We start from the raw sequence: 22,236 nt of genomic DNA, 5'->3' as shown, positions 1-22,236 counted from the left end.
CACCTGGAGCCCAGGAAGGAAGCCAGCACTTGCTGCTGACGGAGGCAGGAGGCTGGGCGAGACCTGTGTGAACTGTGCGGAGTTCCTGCGAGTCTGTGTGCGACATCATCCATGTGTCCAAGGCTCCCACACATGATTTCATGGCTGTGAGATGTTCCAATTAAACTTGACAATGTTGGAATTCAGATCATTGCCAATTTACAATGTAAAATTCATTTTAAAGACAGATTTTAACCACCGCAAAAAAACCAAGAAGCTTTTCAGTCTAGGATGCAGAGCCTAATGCAGAGGTCCGGGGTCACCCAAGGACGCCATGGGATGGTGGTGAGGCTCTGCCCTTGGGGACAGGCTCAGCACCCTGACTCGTCACAGTGACCGCTTTGCTCCCTTCTGCTGGGGTTTGTCCTACAACTTCCAGGACTATGTTCACGCAACCTTCTCAGTTTTTCCAGTTAGTTGGGCTATTTTTGAAAAGGCATACACATATGTTGTCTGCTATAAAGCACAATCAAGTCATGTAGCACGAACACATTCTATACTTATTTCAAGTCAATTCAATGCTCTAATTCAGTTTGTGTTCATTCTCCCCCTAACAGGGGAGGCAGCAAAGTGTCCTGGCCAGATGTGGGCTCTGAGGCCAGCCTGCCCAGGTTTAGGTCCGGGGCTGCCCCTTCCCAGCTGTGTGACCTAAAACAGGTCACTGTCCCTCCACCGCCCCCAGTTACTCCCCCAGCTCCTCCATCTCCCCCAGCTACTCCCTCAGCCCTTCATCCCCCTCCAATTATTCCCTCTGCACCTCTACCTCTCAGCCCCCCTATTCCCTCAGCTCCTCCACCTCTCCAGCTACTCCCTCAGCCCCTCCTCTTCCCCAGGTATTCTACCTCCTGAACCACTCTCTTAACCCCCACCACCTTTCTAAGCTATCCCACCTCCTCAGCCCCTCCCTTGGCCCCTCCACCTCTCTGAGAGAAATTCCCCGGGGAGGAGACAATGCAGCCCACCCCTGGGGAGAGTGCTGTGTGACTAAGCCCACGAGCTACAGAAGGGGACTTAATGCAATGGTGTTGGGTAATGCAGCCACACACCACGGCACCGTGCCCTCGTGACACAGATGCGACACTCCCCAGTGCAGGAGAGGTCTGACCAGAATCTCACGGCCACGGGTCACATCCCAACAGAAACTAGTAAAGGAGGGGAAGAATCGGGCTTTCTTAGGCACCTGGGTCCTGCAGGGCCCTGATGAGACAGGGTTTAGGGGCTGCTGTCAAGTAGAGACTCACAGGACCAATTAGAGCCACTTCCTAGCTGAGACTTGCCTCCAGGGTCTTGCAGTTGCCTGCAGGCCACCTGGGCTCTGGGGCTGGGGGCATGAGTGAGCAAGGTAGGAACCACTCCCTGTGCACTTGTCTCCACGGCGCTTCCCACTGATGCGCCTGGTGCCCCAGCAGCTCCACTTCCTTCCCGGGAACTCAAGGCAGAGAGGAGGGGTGTCCGGCCTCACTGCAGGCGCTTCAGAAACAGTGGCTCCTTCCTCCTTCTATTTGCCAGGTGGTGACGGCGTCAGTCTGCCCAGAACCATCTGGAAGCTGGGGCTGTTCAGGACTGCACTCCGGGCCACCCGTGGCAGCATCCTGTACCCCAGGTGCCCACGGCCCCTCTCAGTGGCCACAGCTGGGGGAGAACGTGTGTGGTGCCACCAAGGACCGGCCTCCTCCTGCCTGTCTTGGCCCCGAGACCCAGCCCGGCTGCGGAGGGATGAGGAAGTCCCCCCACTGCAGTGGGAGGGACGGCCGTGGAGCCTCGACAAGCCCAGGCCAGAGACAGGATTTTTTTTTTAAAGTCTCAAAACCACAAAATACCACTCTCTTAGCCTTCATCTCCAGTAATTCCTTACAACTACACAGCAGGGTTCAGAGTCGGGCCAGCTCAGCCACAGGCCGACATCCATCCTGAGTCAGCAGTGCCTGAGCCAGCACCAGCCTCGCCCTTCAATCCGGCCTCCCCAGGACGTGGCCAGGAGAACCCTCACGCCAGGCTCCAGGTCACCTCCCTCCTGACAAAGAACGTCCCTAGCTCAGATGATGTTACACTTCTGACTGTTTCTGTTTTCTGCACATGCTACCCGCACAAACCTTGTATCGGATTCCCTGGCATCCACACCCTCCACAGTGACCTCCAGGAACCGGCTCAGCCCCTGGTGCCGGCTGGGCACCTTGTAGCCAAGACTGCTGCCTCTGAACCAAGGTCAAACCATAGCAGCCCACACCCATCCACGGAGGACCTTTCCCAGGGACCGTAGGGCAGGACGAGGTTGAGACAGAACCGGGGGTGCCATTTCCTGCAAGGGCACTTCCTTATGCTCCTCGCAGTCACCAACTCAGGATGGGGCCACCCCACTGTCTCGGCTTTCCTCAGGGCCCCGCACTCAGTGCCAACCAAGGCTGCCCAGTCACGACCCTGCTGAGGACCCCTGAGCCCCGCATGCGGGTACAGGAAGAGATGTGGCTGGGTCTACAAGTGTGGGCATGGCCATACCTGAAGCCATCCAGGTGAGCGCTGGGCTTCAGGGGACAGACGGAGTCCTCGGCCAGGCACAGGTGCACATGTCGCTCAGCAGTCCTCGGAACCCCTGCAGCCCTCCTGCCTTCATTTCAGACAGAAAGAAACTGAGGCAAAGACAACTCCCAGCCCTGTCTGCCCTCCATCTCCACCTCCTCCAGGATGCACTGCCCCCAGCACTGGGACCCCAGCCTGCACTGGGACCCCAGCCTGCACTGGGACCCTGACAGCACGCACACCAGCCTGACCTCCAGGAATGGGGTGGGGGGTGCCCTGGAGAGGAAGTGCCACCCAGAAGAGCAGAAAACGAGATCGGACCGGGCCCATTGGGGTGACCAGGAAAAGCAGGATGCTCGTCCTTACATTTGACCTTGCCAGCGGTCAATGCCTCTCCCCTGCTACTTCCATCCCTCCATGTCCCTACCTGACCACCAGAAGCTCCGGGTCTGGAAGCCGATCTGCAGCCGGGAGGGTAGGGGAGAGGACATGAAGGGACCCTGGGTGCAAGTCTCCCTGTCTCAGGCCCAGGAGGCACCCATAGCCAGGGCACACCCAGTGCCTTCTGAGACAACGACCAGGCACCTGGCCACCTGACCGGGACTGGAGGAAGCGCCTCCACCCAAAAGGAGCCACTCCCCGACCCAACCCCTGCCTTTCTGCTTCCTGTAGTCTTAGCCTCACTCAGCCCTGGGAGCTTCAGGGAGAGAATCTAGGCAGCACGGACTTCCCATCACTGGACCATCTAGGGAGCAGAGACTCCCCATTACTGGACACATGTAGGGAGCACAGACTTCCCATCACTGGACACATGTAGGGAGCACAGACTCCCCATTACTGGACACATGTAGGGAGCACAGACTTCCCATCACTGGACACATGTAGGGAGCACAGACTTCCCGTCACTGCAGCAAGAGCCTCCCGGCATGGGAAGAAGAGTGAGTCAGGTCACCCAACGGCACCAGGGATGTGCTGACTCCTCACAGAGACTCTTGCAGCAACTTGATCCAGGAACCATTCATCATCATCTCCACTTCCCAGACAAGAACACCAAGGCTTAGAAACTTCCAGAAGTCACACCATCAGAGGAGTTAGTGTCCAAAACCCAACGTCTGACCAGGGCCTGCTCCCAGCTCCTTGGGGCTGGGGAGCTGTACTAGTATTTGCCTTCCTATGTGGGGGACCCTGACCTAGGGGACCACCAAGTTGGTGAACACATCTGGGTCTCACTAAGCTCACTTGCATCCAGTTTCTTGTCAAATTCCCCAAACTGCTCCGGTGGAGTTCAGCGGGGACTTTGTGTAGGATGGAGACATCCTCCGGGGAAGTCTGGGAGGGCCCCCTGCCAGATAGATGCAGCATCGCCAAGCAGGCCAGTCAAGACTGCACACTACTCATTTTTTCTTGCCAGCTTAAAAAAAAAAAGCATACAAATGAAAGAATTCACAGGGAGTGAAGTGCACACTGAGAAGAGGCACAGCCTCATGGCCGCGCGCAGGCCTCCCCGGCTTCCACTCACAGTGGAGCTCCTCGGACGGACGGGTAAACGGAAACCGTAAGTGATGACGAGACCTCACCAAACACTCTGACTGAAGCACTTGCCTGGACGTTTCCGAAGGTGCTGCTGCACTCTGACCTGTGGTGGGGGAGGGGACTGCTCACGCCAGGGGCCCAGGACAGGCTCCACAAATGGCAGAAGGTTCTAGAAACATTTAGCCCCAGGGACGGGGACTACTCAGAGGCAAGGACATACACCACAAAATCTCAGAACTGGCATGTTTCTGCAAAACTCTCTCAGCTTGCAAACCAGGCCTCGAAGCACCTGCGCCAGCTGCCCAGCCTGCCCGGCCCGCCCCAGCTCCCAGAGACCCCGGGGCATCTCTCATACTCATTCTCGGACGCTGGGTCTTCAGCTGGACACAATGACTACCCCCCGGCAGCACAGCCCCCACCCGGCCAGCGGCAGGGCCAATGGACCACATCTTCCCAGACGGAGGAAAAGGCCTGCGGAAGCGGCTGCTCCCCGTGGGGGCGGAGATGAGCGGGCCTTCTGGAAGAGCCTGAGCAGCCGGCCTGCTGTTTGCTCGGCTCAGCAACCCTGCAGGTTTAAAGGGAAGTCAGCCCAGGAATGTTCACCTCCACGTTGCCTAACAGCCTCACAATACAGACGTGCGCCCGTTGGGAGCTGCCTGGGGAAATACCGTGCGAGCACAGGCACCAGTGAATGCTTCCTGACGAGTATGGATGGACACAGCATGTTATCAAATGCCAGGAGACGACAAAAGAGCACTTAAATGGGAGCTTATTCAGGTAAAACATGTCAGGACCACTCCTGCCCAGAAGGACCGCCCGCGGGTGGCACACGCTCAGAGCACCCAGCACTCACCCTCAAGTCCTGCTCCTGGCAGGACGGCGCCAGCGCACCTCAGAGTGGGCCCCCCTGTCAGAGGCAGAAGAGGGGCACCAGGTGCGCAGTGCTCAGTGCTGGGTGGGGACTTCGGGGGCATCTTTAAACATCCTCTTTGGACACTAATTTTTTCACATTAGAAAATGCATTTTTCAGTTTTTTCTCTTTTCTTTCCCCTCCCAGTATTTTTCTTACAAAACTATCATGTTGTCCCCAAATATTAGCAGTTTCCCCATCTCTTTTGGGACTTCTTGATCCCTCAGGCCACCCCACAACGAAGGGGAAGGTAGTCCGAGTCCCCCCAGGACACGTTCTGGTCCTCCGTCCCTCAGCCCGACCAGGCCCCGCACTTTCAGATCTCCAGCAAGGTTCTGGGTTCATGTCCGCACCCTGCAGGGTCCACCTCCTTCACCCCACGCCTGTGCTGCCTGCCCTGTCGAGGTCTAACCCAAGAGAGACACCAATCAGATGGGACTAGGCCCCTGGCTGCGTGCCCAGGGCCAGTTCCTCAACCCTCTGCCCTCGGCTTCTGAGCTGTATGACTGAGCCAACCTCGAGTGTGGGTTGTTTCTAACACCACTCAGCAACTGCCAATGTGAGTAATATTACTAAACTCTACCACAGAACAGCATGAGCCGCGAAGAGCCCTTAACCAGTTTGTTACAAACAACCTGTCAAGTTCCACATTTTGCTTTTTCTATAAGACTTTCCCCGAAGAAACTGATCAGAGAGGGAACGACTGGCCAGGGCACCTGATGAAATCACCTCATCTCTGCACCTCTGGTGGTGCTGGTCTTGCCTCCGACTCTCACTTCTGGTTCTGAACAACGGCACCCACAGCATGGCACCCGCTCACCGCGGGCATCTGAGCACAGGCGCTGCTGCTGAACTCTGGCTCATGCGCAACCTATTTGAAGCAGGAGGACTAGACGGTTTGTGGATTACACAACCCAGGAAAGCCAAGGCCAGGAGAGGCATTCCTTGCAAAGCACCAGGACACTGGGGAACTGCGCTGCCCTCCCTAGTGCCTGCCCAGGGCCCCAGCCACTCTGCCCCCATCACCCCCAATGCCTGGGGAGCGTGGCCCATGACAGGGGCAGTGGGAGCAGTGTCCACTGTGCCAGCCACCCCACACCTGCATGCGATCAGAAATCACTTTACTGATTTAACTCTGGAACATTTAGTCAACAAGATGCTGTCCTTTGGAGAATAAACCTCACTGCCCTCCCCAATCTTGCATGTGGTGCCACTGGATTGGCAAGGGTTTAGTGCCCAGAGTACGAGCCTCTGAAGAGATGAAGTTGTTACTGTCGTAAAGTGAGGGCCCGGTGCAGAGCGGACCCCGACAGCCTGGCACAGACACAGCTCCCGCCACGCCTCGGCTTTTCCACCCCTCCACCAACAGCTGCGGCCATGCCGCCAGCATCACCCTGAGACACTGCAGCTGCTGGAAGGAAGCCCAGGATGGTCACCCAGGACCCAGGTGCAAACTGCCCTCGGGCTCTGTGCAGACAACACAGAATCAGGGTGGCATCAGCAGAGAGCAGTCAATGCCGACGCCTGGAGAGCCAGGCGGGACCCCTAGCGGCCCTGGCACTGAAGCATGAAGACCCGCGTGTGGCTGCCCTCCAGCACTCTTTCCTGATGACGATACTAAGAGTAACAGACAAGAGAAAGACAGGTGAACCCGGAAGCGCAAAGCCTGCAAATCTCACCCCCAAACCATACCAACTGCACCCCGAAAACTGCGGCCCCAGGGCATCCTATGCATGGGTGTGTCCTGCTCCCATCAGGTTCAGCTCTACCCATCCCCTCAGGGCTGAGCAGAAAGAGGGCGGGCTGGGCTCTGCGCCCCTCTCTGCTTCCCTGCTTCTGCCTGTGAGCTCCCCCAGGCTCAGCCCCCCCCCCCCACTTGCAGCTCAGCCTCCCTCGCAGGTCTCGGTCTCCCAGGGACAGTTCCTTCCCACAGGAGCCATGTGCTGGGGTGAAGATGGAGGGTTCACTTCCTGCTCGGATGAGTGAAGGACCCCAGGGAACAGTGGACTGGTCCACCTCTACCGGATCTCCCTGCAGCTTCCAGGGCCGAGCCCTCCTGGGAGCCCCGAGCCGCCTCCCAGGCAAGAGCTGGAAAACAGCCTCCGTAAGCTTATGAGAAGCACTGCTGACCCACTCCCGAGAGGATGTGACACGAGGCCGACAGATGCAGATACGAAGGACTTCACACACGCGCACACATGAAGACATCACACATGCACACACAAACCCGATATACACACATGTACACCACACATGCATGTGAACACAATGCATGTGTACACGACAGCACACACACAAACATAGCACATGCATGCACACACGTGCACACGACACACATACATAACAAAACACATCACACACATGCATGCATATATCAGACAAACACACCCCACACATGCACACATACACCACAATGCATACATTATACACACCACACACAAATGCACACGTACACATCACTGTACTCACACACCCACACATGCATGCATACACCACACATGCACACACATGCACAGAGGCCAAGGAACTGGTAAGTGTGGAGGCAGAAGTGGCTGAGCCCCAAGGTGCCTGCATGCTCCTCACGTTGGAACTGTGAAGGCAGCGCATGGGCAACAAGGGCCGAGGTCCCATGGAGAGCAAGAGGGAAGCCACACATCGGGCCTCCTGCCTCTTTCTCAACCTGAATGGTCCTGGGGGATCAGCACCCTGACCCTCCCTTCAACTAAGTCCTGAAGCAGTGTCCACAACCAGGCAGCGGCCAGGACTGACCCAGTGTGGGGTGAGAGGTCACAGTCCAAGGTCACTCTGGCTTCATACCCCTGGCTGTGGCTGGGCATCTGGCTGTGTCCTCCATGTGCTTCCCCTCAAGCTGCTGGCCACCAACCAGCGTGAGATGCCCCCCTGGGACTCACAGATCCAAAAAACAGACACACAGTGCTTAGAATGATGGTGAGCAACCACATGAAATTTAAGTGTTTCCAAATTGAGGCCTTAAACACAAACAATCACCTCATACTCAGGAGGCTGCTATCATAGCAATGGAACACGGGCGGCGGAGTGGAGACACGAGCCCTGGTACACCGCGGCGGGTAGGGGGTAAATAGTGCAGCAGCCGCCATGGGCACAACACAGCGGCTCCTCCACACGGTAAGTGCTGAACAGCCACAGGATCCACGAACTCCACCTCCAGGCAGCTACCTACCCCAAAGAACCGAAGCAGGACTCAGACCTGCACACCCACGTTCACAGCAGCATTATCTGCAACATCAAAAGGTGGGAGCCACCTGAGCGTCACCTGGTGGGTGAATGAAGGGATAAATAGAACGGGGTCCAGACATACAGCGCAATGTCATTCCCTCCCTGCAGGGAAGAGTGCATTCGTCACCATGCCGCAGACGCCCTGCCAGCCACCCTCTAAGGGTGGGTTTATATGCCTTACAGCCCTGTGAGTGGCCAGCCAGCTTCACCACTGCACCCAGCACTACACCTGGCACCACCAATGGGGCACCCCTCAGGGGTGCACAGAGCTGCCACTAACAAGAAGGCACCAGCGTTTGGGGACCTTCCCATGGCTCGTGTCTACGTGACACTGGGGTGACAGGAGAGGCCACACGGCCCCTGTGCACATGGAGCAAGGTGAGCGTTCGGGCAGCGTCTGGGGTGTCTGAGGCAGCACTGGGGTGACAGCAGCTTGCTCCCCTTCTAGAACCTTCACGGTCCCACAGCGTGCTGGAAGGAGATCTGTACTCAGCATAGGGTCCAGGACAGTCTTTACCCGAAAAGTACACTCAAGGCCAATTGCAGCAGCTCCTCTGAAGAGTGAGCCACCTCCTCACGCATGGCTGAGAGTACAAGACCACACCCGCCACAGGACTTCAGGCCTTGCCCTGAGGGTGCAATGCAGCGCTCCCTCCAAGACCTGACCAGGGTAGCAGGCCCAGGGCTCCTGTGCGTGGGCACACGCCTCACCCCGCCCTGCCCCGCCCCGCCGGTGACTCGAACACAGCTAAGCCTGAGTGGCCTGCAGCTGCAGGTTCACCTCCATCTACACCCCCCGCCCGGGGGTCTCATTTGTGTTGTCTCTCTAAGTTGTCCTGAAGCTCCTCTGAGCACAAGACCACATCTTAAGGGCCTTTATCAGTTTCCTTCGGCTGCTGTACAAAAGTAGCACAAACTCAGTGGTTTAAAACAACACACATTTATCATCTGAACAGCTCTGGAGGCCAGGCATGGGGCTCAAACCCCAGAGTCGGCTGTGCTCTCTCAGGAGGCCCCAGGGGGGACTTGGCTCCTCGCTTCTCCATGGCCTGCATTCCTCCCTCCTCCACCTGCAAAGCCCCACACAGGCCACGCTGGCAGAGGGTTGTTCTGAGCTGCAGGCAACCGAGACACAGAAAGCTCCCTGCCCCCCGCCATGTGCTTAAGCAGGCTGTCCGTTGGCTTTGTGAAGGTGTGCCAGACCCGCACAAGGAGTCTGCATGGCAAACCTATAAAGCACCCTTCCCACCCATGTCTCCCAGTCACCTTCCCAGTTTACTGCCCGAGGCCCAACTCCTCCCCTTTGTTACAATGATACATTTGCAGTGAGACTTTTCACTTTTTTTCTGTGCGGCCCTGTGTAGAAACAATGTTAAAGTAGGTATGGCGTGCCCTTTCTCTTGCTAATCTGCCATCTGTCAGTTTAAGGCACAGGCCCACTGACAACCTGCGCAAGGGGCGGGAAAGCGTCCTCCCACACCAGCAGCACTGCACCCCCTCCTCCTGCCCTCCCGACTCACCCGGAGTGAGGAGACAGAAGAAGGCTAGGTGGACAGGGATGGCGGCGAGGGGTGGAGAAGAATTAACCCAGTAGCCCAACTAGGCAGAGTTAGTAAGACGCCCCAACCGGGCGGGGAAGGGAGGGCGTGTGTGAGAGGCATGAGATTTAAAATGTATGAATGTTGCTAAGACAGGCAGCTTGCAGATAACCAATCACAGGGTTGTAAGGCATATAAACCAACCCCAAGGATGTTGCTAAGGCAACATTCTTTGAAAGGACCAATCAGTAACTAACAAGCATATCCTATCTAATAAAAGAGTAATATGCAAATTAACCATCACTCCACTACACCCACAAGCCACGCCCACCAGCCAATCAGGAGAAAATATGCAAATAAACCCAACCAAGATGGCTACCACCACAGAGAGCAGGAGGGAGGCTTGGGTTTCCCTGGCAATGGAGGAAGCCAAGCTTTCTGCCTGCCCTTGCCGGCCTAGGCCTCCACTCAAGGCTACAAAGTTTCAATGATAGAAGATACATAAACCCAAACAGAAATGGCGGCAGCCACCTAGCTGGAAAGAGCAGGAGGCTAGGGTTGCCCCCGGTGATGGAGGAAGCCAAGCTTTCTGCACACCCTGGCTGGCCCAGGCCTCCGCTTAAGGCTATAAAGTTTCAATTATAGAAGATACATAAATCCCCCCAAAAATGGCTGCCGCCACGGAGCAAGCAGAAGGCTTGGCTCCACTCCAGGCTACAAAGTTTCAATTGTAGAAGATAAATAAACCCCAGATACCAGGGCCTCCGCTTGGGTCGCCAGGGGGCGTGGCCGGCCTGCAAACCACCACAGGCCCCTCGCCCAGGCCGCCCCACACCCCAAGGGAACCCCCACCCTGATCCGGGACACCCTTCAGGGCAAACCAGCTGGCCCCCACCTGTGCACCAGGCCTCTATCCTACCTAATAAAAGAGTAATATGCAGATTAACCATCACTCCAACACACAAGATGGCTGCCCCCATGTGGTCAAAGATCCTGCCCCCATGTGGACACAAGATGGCCACCACAAGATGGCCAGCAGGGGAAGGCAGTTGGGAGGGACCTGGCCTGCAAGGGAGGGCAGTTGGGAGGGACCCAGGCCTGCAGGGGAGAGCAGTTGGGGGGGACCAGGGCTGCAGGGGAGGGCAGTTAGGGGTGACCAGGCCTGCAGGGGAGGGCAGTTAGGGGTGACCAGGACTGCAGGGGAGGGCAGTTAGGGGAAAACAGGCTGGCAGGGAATCAGTTAGGCATCAATCAGGTTGGCAGGGGAGTAGTTAGGGGGTGATCAGGCTGGCAGGCAGAAGCGGTTAGGGGCAATCAGGAAGGCAGGCAGGCAAGCAGTTGGGAGCCAGCAGTCCTGGATTGTGAGAGGGATGTTCGACTGCCCGTTCGGGCAGTCGGACATCCCTCGAGGGGTCCCAGATTGGAGAGGGTTCAGGCTGGGCTGAGGGACACCCCCCACCCCATGCACGAATTTCGTGCACTGGGCTTCTAGTCTCTATATATAAAAGACTAATATGCGAAGTGTCCCCTTGGGAATTCAACCGGGAGACCAGGAGTTCAATCGCTCGCTATGACGTGCACTGACCACCAGGGGGCAGCACAGAACAAAGGAAGGCCCCTATCGACCCTGATCGCCGGCCAAGCCTAGGGACCCCACCCATGCATGAATTTTGTGCCTCTAGTATACTAGTATATATAAAGCGCACCCACTTCCTCTTCACTCTCCCTGGCGCTAGGTTCTTGGGTTGGTGGCAGGAGATGCACTTCCGGGTGCCTATGTGGCTTATGGCCCTGTGGGCCTCCACACATAGGCTCATAGACTTCAGTTAGCTGGGATGTGAACTACTCCCGACTGTAATGTGGAAAGGAAGCCTGGACGCTGGCTGCTCCTGGAACCCCAGTTGCACCTGTTCTAGGACTGGCTTCTCCCAATAAACTTCAGTTCCACTAAATGTCTTTGTGACTTCGTTCTTCAATTTCACGAGACAATGAATTCGGACTCAAACACCGCCATTTTGGTTTTAACAGGACCTGTGGTTACAGTTAAGGCCCATAGGCAATCCTCATCGCCTCACCTGGAGATCCGGGATCACATCTGCCCAGTCCCTTTACCACGGAGAGTACCACTTTCGAAGGTTCCAGAATGAGGATGTGGACGTCTTTAGGGGTTGTTGTTTTGCCTCCTGCAAGCCCCTCGCTGGCCCTGCTGCCATTCAGGGACATGGCTCAGTGTGGGCACAATAGCTGACTTCATTTTCTTAAAAAAGTTAGATTTTCAGGTGGCCTCCCAATTCCTTGATGCTGAGAAGTAATTAATGTAGTATAATTTTTAGTCCTGGAAGTCCTAACAAAACCTGCCTGCTACTGAGGGCTGTTAGCTGGAGGGAGCTCTGAGCCCACCTGCAGGGAGGGCTGGGCAAGTGCTGCTGCCACCTCCAGGCCACAGTGGGAGGTGCCAACGCAGAAATGCACACTGGGAGAGTGGGGTGAAGGCAACCTGAGGTAGCATTGATTTTAGAATGCTGGCTGAATAAAATGCAAATGACTGTTAACAGAAACTGGAGACAACAAGAAAACCAGAACATTCCATGGCGCTTGATTAGATTACTCATTCAGATGCAAATTTTACCCCAATTTTGGAAGGATCACAAGCACCCCTGTTCAGAGCCCAGTCCACAGCTCAACACTTTCCTGCCACTCTTTCTTTTCATGAGGCCCCTCACACGGGGGGCAGGCTTTTGAAGCAGGGGTTGTACCGTTTCTGGTGCATATTTTGTCCTCCTCACTCACCTGCCCTGCTCCCTAGGAACAGCGCCTAGCACCCACTCGTTTTTCAACTTTCACACACGTGGGCTACAGTGGACACAGTCCCCGGCACGCATCTCACAGCCAGAACTACGTGTCAAAGGAGACCGTCGTGGCAGCACACCTGCTTCTTTAAACAAAGCCATTGGGGCCTTGAGCCAGTCCCACAAACCCCACCCCCACCCACCTCGCCGGAGGGTGCACCCCCACAGCCACCACATCGATGGCAGCTCAGTCGATGCCCACTGCCTCCACCTGCTTCCTCCCAGAGTGCAGGGGACATGGAGAAAACCAGCGATGGAAGCAATCCAAACAAGAAAGGCAGGCTGCCAACACTCCAGCCCCGTCCACATCACTGGGGCTGGGGTCAGCTGCCCAGGAAAAGGCCCCGGAGCAGCCCAGGCCAGTGCAGCACTGCCCGGAGCCACAGCCTCAGCCTTGCTGCTCACCGGCTGGCCAGCTGCCCGACAGACACACCTCTCAGACACGTCCCTGGTCCTTGGGAAGGGGCCGGTCCCTCGGTCCAGTCTCCTGGGCTGGGGACAGAAGGACACCTGCTTGCTTCCTCACTCAGCCTACTCCACTGAGCCCGGAGAACTGGGAAGAGAAAAGCCGTCCCCGTGAATAATAAGGAAACGCTTATTACTCCTGAATAATGCGCTGGGTGCGCAGAGTCCTGGTCAGTAACATGGGCCGATTCCAGTCACTGGGGGGATGAAACAAGGTCCCACACATCAAGCACTTGGAACAGAAATCACACTGCGACTTCTCCATCCAGGTGCCCACTAGTTTGCAGATTCCCCTGAATTTTTCTAGTAAAAAATAACACATTATACCATCTGCAAAGAAAACAAGAAACGCTGAGCCTCTGGCAACACCCCTGCCGCCGGGCCCATGGCCTCACCTCTCTGCTGGCCACGCTGGTCTCCTGGCCACGGGGACGACGGTGCGCAGAACAGACCAGCCTGCCCGGCCATCCCTCCTCATGGGGACCTCTGCTGCCTTGGTGCCTGTCCTACACCCGGGGACTCCAGCACAGCCTGGGTGGGGCCGTGCAGACAGGCTGTGGGCAGCTGGGCCCACTCCGCAGCGACAAGGCTCTGTTCAGCAGTGGGACAAGGCCCTGCAGTGAGCCTCCCTTGGGCCTCGGGACAGGGTGGCCCCATTCTCGTTCCTTTGAATGGCAGGCTGTGCAAGATGTGGGCCTGACTGTTCTCTTGTGTGGGCTCATTCAGGGCAGCAGGGCAGGGCCCAGCCGGTCAGGGCCGGGGGGGGGGGGAGGGGGAAAGGGAGGAGGGGGGGTGGGTGGAAGGTGCTACTATGCCTGGAGAAAGGGGCTCGGAGCCCGCAGGAAGGAGAAGGGTCCCGCCAAGGCCATGGCTCCAGGGAGAAAACGGGTGAGCTGCCCCTCCCCCTGGCTCGGCTGCAGGGCCCTGAGCAGGCCATGGGGCCCTGGGAACGGCAGGTCCAGCCTCGAAGATGGGGAGCAGTGCAGTGCCCCGTCGCCCTTGGCAGAGGGTTGAGGAGGTGCTTCTCCACCGAGCTCCCAGCACAGCTGGTGCAGTGAAACCAAAATGGGAAGCAGGTGCTGGCAAAGGCACCTCTTCTCTCCCGGCTGCCCGCTGCCCACTGCCCACTGGCACGTCTGTCCTCCCTAAGTGGGCCAAACCCAGGGACCATCACACAGGGGTTCAGTCCACGGTCACCTGCAGGGCCTGGGGGGAGGCACAACAAGGAGACGGTGGTGCCCACACATGGTGGTGAACAACCTGGGGGAGACGGGCAGGGGCAGGGGTTGTCACACAGGTGTTGGTAAGACAAGTGAGCCTACTCTGCAAAGTGCATCCTGGACCCCACCTGTCCATCACTGCCACCTGTGAAGCAGGCTGGGCCACCTGCTTGGGACAGAAGGACCGGACAGCCCCAGGCTGGCAAGGCCCACTCCCACCCCACCCAGCCCATACCCTGCTGAGGCTGTTAGTTGTCAGTCCCAGGTGTGGTTGAGTGTGTGAGCCTCCAAGTACACCTCCACCTGCAGCATGGGCAGGGCCAAGGCCACAGAGGGTAAACCCTGACCTCATTGGGCTCCCAGCATGGGTGGGGCCAGTCCAGCTTGGGCAGCACAGCGGGAGCTCAGGCAGAGAGGGCATTTGGGGGACATAGAGGGCAACTGGGGGACACAGAGGGCATTAGCAGACATAGGGGGATGCCACCCAGGGAGCCTGAGTCAGTGCTCAGGTGTGAGCTCCTGAGGGCAGCCAAGGTCAGACACAGGCACCTGGAACAGCAACATCTGCACATGCTAAGGCTACATGCACCCCGCCATATCTGCACGCCCCACTATGCGCACAGTAAGAGCACCCCTGCCCAGAAGGACCCACGCCGTGCCTGCTGCCGACAGTGGGGGAGCTGTGCAGTGTGTCATCCTTTCTCTCCCCATCATACACTTGCCACCGTGTGCCCTCCCCAATCTTCCTCTGCCCAGGAGCCATGAGAAACATGTGAACACATAGAGTCACAAGTACACGTACAGGCGGGCTCCGGTAACTTCCGTGCAGCGCACAGAGCATACGGGCTCCTTCACCAGCTGCACCTCACAGCTGCTGCCAGTGTGAAGCAGGCACAGGGAAGACAGCAGCAGGATGAAGCGGAGAAGCCCTGAGGACCAGCTTACACGAGACCACAATCCTCCCCAGAGCGGGAGTTCAATTCACAGTCCAAGAACGGGTTACTGAATAGTGCTGGCCCCCAGGAAGAAGATCAAACTGGACTTCCCTCCCTCAGAGGTCTTATTCCATATGACGCAGAGCATTCTAGATGTTTTCAAGGCTGAAGGGAGCCATCCATTTCCTAACAGACAGCCACTACAAATGGTGAGAGGAGACATTCTGAGAGAAACACAGTCCAAGAACACACACAGGTGAGTCACAGATGGAGGAATGCAAACCTCTGGGGACCTAGCAGCAAAGATCCAACGCCCCAGGACTCCGGGAGACGCACGCAGGTAAGAAGGGTGCCTGCCAGGAGGACACTGCTCAGGGAGCGTGCTGGGATCAGGGTCCACGCAGGGAAAGGCCAGCGGTTAGATCTTTTCGAAACTGTTCTGGCAACGCCTATAAAACAGAGGCGCCCTGGCCCAGCAGTGAGGTGCATGGAAGAGTGGCCTCATGCCCATGGCCGGGCGTTGACGGAGGCTGTTTATGCTGGCTGTGCTCCTTTCATGTGGCAGCGCTGAAAAGTGACCACCAACTGGGGGGCTGAGAACAGCAGCAACCCCTCCCAGGTCTGGGCCAGAGGTCTCAGTGCCCTGAACTCCAGGTGGCAGCCGGGCCGCTCCCTCCAGAGGTGCTGAAGGAGACCCCACCTGCCTCTTCCAGCTGCGGGGGCTGCGGGCACTCCTTGGTTTCTGGCCACTGTTATTAGTCAGGATCCCCAGAGAAACAGAATCAATAGGATGTGGGTATAGATGTCAGTGGCAGAAACAGAATACTGGGACCAGCTATAACGTAAGAAATATTCATCCTGCTCTGTTAACCGTGACTGTCTTGTTCTGATTACAGAAGACGCATGCTAACCTGGCTGGGAGTTGCATGTGGGGCCTGCGAGCTCACCTGGAAATGCGGCCCATCCTCCACACCGGGAAGCTGCCTATCATCATGGAAAGATTGACAACCTTGTTGCAAAACCAGAGGCGCCAGTCCTTTGAAGACCCCCAGCCCTTTGCATACCCACAGGCCTTTGCAAACCCCCAACCTGCATTGCCTGTAAATTGCCCATTTTGCATACCCATTCTTATCCCTTTGCCTACTTCCCCATGCAATCGTTGTCCTTCTACCCACTATAAGCAGCTGGCTCACGGCAGGGTGTGAAGCAGATTTTTGTGAATGACCTGCTGCTCTCCCTTACTGCCAGGATTATTGGAATAAATGCTCATATATGATTAAACCCTGTCTCTTCTGAATTGGCTCAAGTAGTGACAGGCAGCCTGGATCCATTGACTGTCAGTTACATAGAGAGAAAGATTTGTTATAATGAATCAGATCATGTGATCATGGAGGCTGGCAAGCCTTGAGATCTGCAGTGAGCAGGTTGCAGACTCAGGGCAGCTAATGGTGCAAATCCCAGCTGGAGCCCAGATATGAAGGCAGGAGAGGACCAATATACCAGCTCAAAGGCAGCAGGACAGACGGAGTAATTCTCCCCTCCTCGGCCTTTCTGCTCTTTCAGGCCGTCAACTGATAGGATGCGGCCCACCCACAGGAGGGAGGACATCAGCTTACTCCGTCTACAGACTCAAATGCTAATCTCATCCAGAAACACCCTCACAGACACACCCAGATCATGTCTGACCGGGTATCTGGGCACCTGTGCCCCAGTCAAGCTGACACATAAAATCAACCTCCACGCCCACATCACTCTAATCCAGCTGGGGGCAAACTACGGCCCGTGGGCTGGATCCGGCTGTTCTATCCGGTTCTCTTGCTCTCCCCTCCGCTCCTTTACTTTGAATTTATATTAGTTCACACAAACACTCCATCCATGCTTTTGTTCCGGCCCTCCGGTCCAGTTTAAGAACCCATTGTGGCCCTCGAGTCAAAAAGTTTGCCCACCCCTGCTCTAATCTCTACTTCCGTCTTCCCATCAGCTTCTCCTCATCTTTCCAATCTCCACCTGGTTCTCGAATGTCTACCCAATTCTAAGACCTCCTCCCTGCCACACTCCACGTGTACCCAGGCCTTGCTGCCCCAGGTGAAGGCCTCTTCGACAACCTGGGGGAACTGGTCTGTATGTGGATCCTCACCCTTCCAGGTGCTCAGCCAAACCTAGGCTCATCCTCGACCCCCACCCAACTCAGATCCCATGTGGCAGCAAGTTCCCTGGGCTCTGCCTCGCAATAAACGCCCAATGGGCTCTCCTCCCACCCACTGCGGCACCCTGGCCTGCACCCCCCTCCAGGACCATCTCGCAGCCTCTGCACAGGGCTCCCTGCAACCTCCAGGGTCTATTCTCCCCAGAAACCTGCAGTCCTGTCCAGACCTGGGACGTGCACCGCAGAGCGCCAAGAGGTCATATGCTGCTCCCCGTCCCAGGGCGCTGCTGCCCTGGGCCTCCGCACCGGCCGTGCCTTCTGCCTGGAATGCTCCTCTCCAAACCCAGGCTCAATCAACTGCCCCTCCCAACAGGGCCTCCTGCTGCCCCTTCTCCACTTGGGTTCTCTCATTTGCACCCATCACCTCTCACTCCTTGCATCTGACTTACTCATCTATTGACAGTCTGTCTTCCCGGCCACTAGAAGTTTCTTCCACGTGGAGGCCCCAGTGCCCAGAGCATGCCAGGAGGAGGGAGGGCAATCAGTGTCCTGGAAAGCTGGGCCTGAGGAAACCTGTCCCATGGTGTCGGGGGGCTGGGCCACATGGGGCCACGCTCTCCCCAGGCTCCACACGTGCAGCCAGAAGGCAGCAGGGCAGACCCAAGACCCTCTGCATGGGATGAAAACGCACTGCGAGCACCAGAAAGTCATTCGATGAAGGCTCGTTTCACGGGCTCCCCCGGGTGCATGACGGCATTGCCACATACCCGCTCTCTTCAGAGAAAAACGGGCCTTTGTGGGCTATAAATAGCCTGGCCACATGTGGGAAGGCTGCGGGTGCCTTCCCAGGACTTCCACGTGCCCACAGCTGCACCCACAGCAGGGCCCCAGGAAACAGCTGCACTTCGGGAAGCAGAGGGCTAGCGGGTGGAGCCTCCTCTCTCAGGGACAAGGCAGGGCTTCATCAAAGCCTGGCCATGCAGGCTGCTGGCCACCAGCACGTGCAGGACACGCCGTGGGGACGGCCAGGCTGCAGACTGCATGTCTCTCACAGAAACCAGGGAGACGGATGCCGGAGAACGGGAGTCGTCCGGGGAGGCACCCTCACTCCCCGCAGAGTACTGAGCTCCCTGCGCAGGAGAACCATCCAAGCAGGGCACCCCCGTCCAACAAGGCCCAGCTGTCTGGTAGCAATTGTCTGTGGACATGGAAAGACAGCAGCAGTGCCTGCAGGCTTGCAGGTATGCTCAAAGCTGGTGTGTCTGCTCCATCGGCCTCCCCACCCCACCCAGGGCTGGGCCTGGAGGGAAGGGGCGCTCAGGCGCAGAGAGCACTGAGAACCGCCTGCTTTCGCTTCCAACAGAAGCACCCGCTGAGAAGCACGTGAGAGCCACAGGCGAGATTTCAGATCTTCCTAGAAGCCAGTTCAGAGAGTAAAAATAAAGGTGAAGTCAAAACATATTGTATGAAGCCAAAGCACTGTCTTTCCCACACTTAAGGAACAGAGCACGAATGAGCTGCCCAGTCCTGAGGCTGCCTCCTGCCTGCTGTGTTCCCCACTCGCAGTGCCACACGGGGCGGCTCCACCCAGGGCGGTAGCAGGGTGGTAGCAGCCACAGCAGTGGGCAGCGCATACCACGGGTGGCATCACCAGCTGCAGCAATGCCACAGAGGCTCGGACACAGGAGCCGGTGCAGGTCCAGGTGTGGCTGAAGGTGTGAAAGCTCCAGTCATGGCAAATGGACCCAACAAGCCCGAGCCGCACGACTGTAGGGACCGAGGTCCTGGACGGCAGCCCCTCCCTCCTGCGTCCAGGCTCCTCCGTGCCTCGTCTTCAGCTGATGGACAAGCACCAGCGCCGGCGGATCTGTCACGAGGGACTGCCGGGCTCTCTGTCCTGCTACGGCCACTTGGGGACTCACTGCTGTTTACAGGCCTCCACGTTAGGGGCTTGCGGCTCCTGTCACACAATCCAGACCAAAGGCCTTGGATGGTGTTGGCTCATACATCACACAGATCGGGCGTGGGGGGTAACACTGGCTTTACATCCACGAGTCATGAACGTTCAGTGCCCCATGCCATCTTCATGGCTCACAGCTCAGACCCCTCACCAGTGATGAGAGCAGTGCCCATGGGACCCTGACCCCCTCAGGTGGGCCTGGCAGCCGCCCAGGTCCTGACACAGGCGGAAGTCATAAACTCCCGTCCCAGTGCCGCTTACTCACACCTACAGTCGTCCCGGTCTCAGCTCTGCAAGGCACTGAAGGCCACTCGCTGAGAACACGGCACGCTGCGCGGGGCACAAGCCTCGGGTGCTGAAGAGGCAGCTGCAGACCACAGCGCTCGCAGCCGTGCCCTTCCTGCACTCGAGCTCTCAGCACAAGCGTGTCTAGGCTTCCAGAATTTGGGCCTGAGAGAAAAGGTGCAGGTGAGGCCTAAACTTCATCCTGTGGCTCTCTGGCTCCCCAGATGCACGGCCGCGCGAACCCTGTCCTGGGAGACCGCAGAGCTCCGCATGACCCCTCACGTTCCACGCGTCAGGAAGGCTCACCAGCAGGAGATGGCTTGGCGGTGGGCACCCCGGCACCTTGACCACACTGTGACCCGGAGCCAGGCCTCCCAGAGCAGCTGGTCCCTGCGCTCGCAGGAGGACACACAATCCCACAGCCAGCCACTCGCCGGTGGTGGCGGAAACACAAAGCCGCTCTGTCCTCACACAAAGAACCCGGCGACGCCACTCTCCGGTAAACACCGCTGCACTGGGAAGGCAGCCCTCAACGAGCTGGTCTCCCGCTTCGCTGCAAGTTCTCGAATACATTTTAATCTCCCTAAGCATTTTGTTTTAAATTGCCTTTTATAAGCACATTCTTTATATTGAGAAAGGTAAAGCCATGGGGAGCTTCCTAACCCAGGAAAGTTGGGAAGGGCCCCTAGGGCCAGGGGTCACAGATGGAACCCCAAACACCCGCTTCCTTCTGGGGGAGGTGGGAGTCGCTGAAATGCCCCCCAGAGCGAAAGCAGAGTCCCTCCTGGGAACTCCTCCTCAGGCCTACATGCTGCAGGCGCTGTCGGGCTGAGGGGCCATGTCCCCTCCCAGCTCTGGGTGTGACCGACAGGCACACCCCTGCCAGCACCCTCACACCTGACACCCACCCCCTCCTCACTGCTGCACCCAGAGCTACCGGGAATGGTCCTGGCCGCTTTTCTGACTCTTCTGGAAGTTAAGGCCTCGGCTGCTGGCCCCCACCCCAAGCCAGGAGGCCACTCCCTCTGCGCCCTCTTCTCTCCCGGCTTAGTCATGTAAGCAAACGCCATGGAAGCTCGAGGAGGGCCCTGTGTGGCCCCTGAGCTGACGGTGTCTCCAGGCCACTGTGGGCACCAGGGACGCTCGGTCAGGGCTGCCAACCCAGCTTACGTCTGACGCCCTCACAGCAGCTGCAGGGTATGGCACTGAAGGACACAGGGCTCGACCGCCTTGTGGGCCGCTGACCCCACGCAGAAGCAGCTGCAAAGGCAGAGGTGGAGGAAAGAGGGAGGCCTGGGGCCTGTGCTCATGCTGGCATGGGCAGTGGTCCCGTTCCGCAGCGCCAACCCCTCCCCTCCCACCTGGGAAGCCACCGCTGGCCCCTGGGCACCAGTCATGGGCTCGCACCCCTAGCACTGCCTTGGGGGCCTTTCACGCTCGTCACCCAAGGCACCCTGTCCTCTGTGGCCACAAGGCCCACTCGGGAGCCAGTTCTAAGACCCACACCCGCAGGCAGACCGCTGCCCGGACCCGACGACCGGCGTCCTGGACGCAGCCGCCCCGCAGCCTGGTGACGCAGGGTCTGAGGCAGAATTTAACTCGGGCGGCGAGCGAGGCCCGCTGTGAGCCAGAATCCCTCCCCACCCCTGCCCACAGCCGCCGGCTGAATGGCTCAGACACCTAACAGGCCAAGTCACGGGGTGCAGCTCACCTGGCCAGGCAAGACCAGATGCCGCACCAGCGTGAACTGGGAGTGAGGGTGTCACCCTGGTTCCATCCGCACCCCCTCCCAGGCCCAGTTCATGTGACATGAATGCTGAATGGAGCTCCTGGGGCACGGGGAGTCTCACGGCTCAGAGCTCGCAGCATCCGTGTGAGTGACACGTCAGAGCACAGAAACACATGCTCGCAAAAGCTGCCTCAGCGGCCGAGTCAGAGCCTGTGGTAAGAGAAGCTGCTGTTTGAGCCCTTTCAGCAGCACTTACGTTTTAAAACGAATATGGACGTAAAAACCACGATCAGAAGAGGAAGAGGGGACGGGGGAGGGTCAAAGAGAGCAGCAAGAATGGAAGAAACCACAAATGTACCAGAATTTGTGAGGGTTTCACTAGCCCTAAAGCGAGGCGGGCACTAAACACTGCACAGCGAGGCCGCGAGCAGAAGCCTGGACGTGAGGCTGCGGAAGCCTCTGCAAGGGCTCCTTCCTTCCCTCACAGACTCCCGGCCGCTGTGGGGGGGGCTCCTTCCTTCCCTCACAGACTCCCGGCCGCTGTGGGGAGGGCTCCTTCCTTCCCTCACAGACTCCCGGCCGCTGTGGGGAGGGCTCCTTCCTTCCCTCACAGACTCCCGGCCCCTGTGGGGAGGGCTCTTTACATCCCTCACAGACTCCCGGCCGCTGTGGGGAGGGCTCCTTACATCCCTCCACAGACTCCCGGCCGCTGTGGGGAGGGCTCCTTACATCCCTCACAGACTCCCGGCCCCTGTGGGGAGGGCTCCTTCCTTCCCTCACAGACTCCCGGCCGCTGTGGGGAGGGCTCCTTCCTTCCCTCACAGACTCCCGGCCCCTGTGGGGAGGGCTCCT

The 22,236-nt window shown here is 57.9% G+C and overlaps 1 protein-coding gene across 2 annotated transcripts in view; it reads right to left on the bottom strand.

Moving 5' to 3' along the window:
- SEMA4D (semaphorin 4D) overlaps positions 1-22,236 on the bottom strand; it is a 109,925-nt gene that overhangs the window by 49,266 nt on the left and 38,423 nt on the right. Inside the window, exon 1 of one of the 2 annotated variants that reach the window (XM_080670518.1) lies at positions 13,505-13,642. The exons of the other annotated variant lie outside the window; for it this stretch is intronic. The gene's annotated coding sequence lies outside the window, so the exon portion shown is untranslated. Of the gene's footprint in view, positions 1-13,504; positions 13,643-22,236 lie in introns of those variants that run through there. 2 annotated transcript variants of the gene reach the window in all.

The sequence above is a fragment of the Plecotus auritus genome (assembly GCF_963455305.1).
Source record: "Plecotus auritus genome assembly, chromosome: 5".
Classification (NCBI taxonomy): domain Eukaryota; kingdom Metazoa; phylum Chordata; class Mammalia; order Chiroptera; family Vespertilionidae; genus Plecotus; species Plecotus auritus.
The sequence above is the reverse complement of the archived record's forward strand: the minus strand, read 5'-3'. Positions and strand labels throughout refer to the sequence as shown.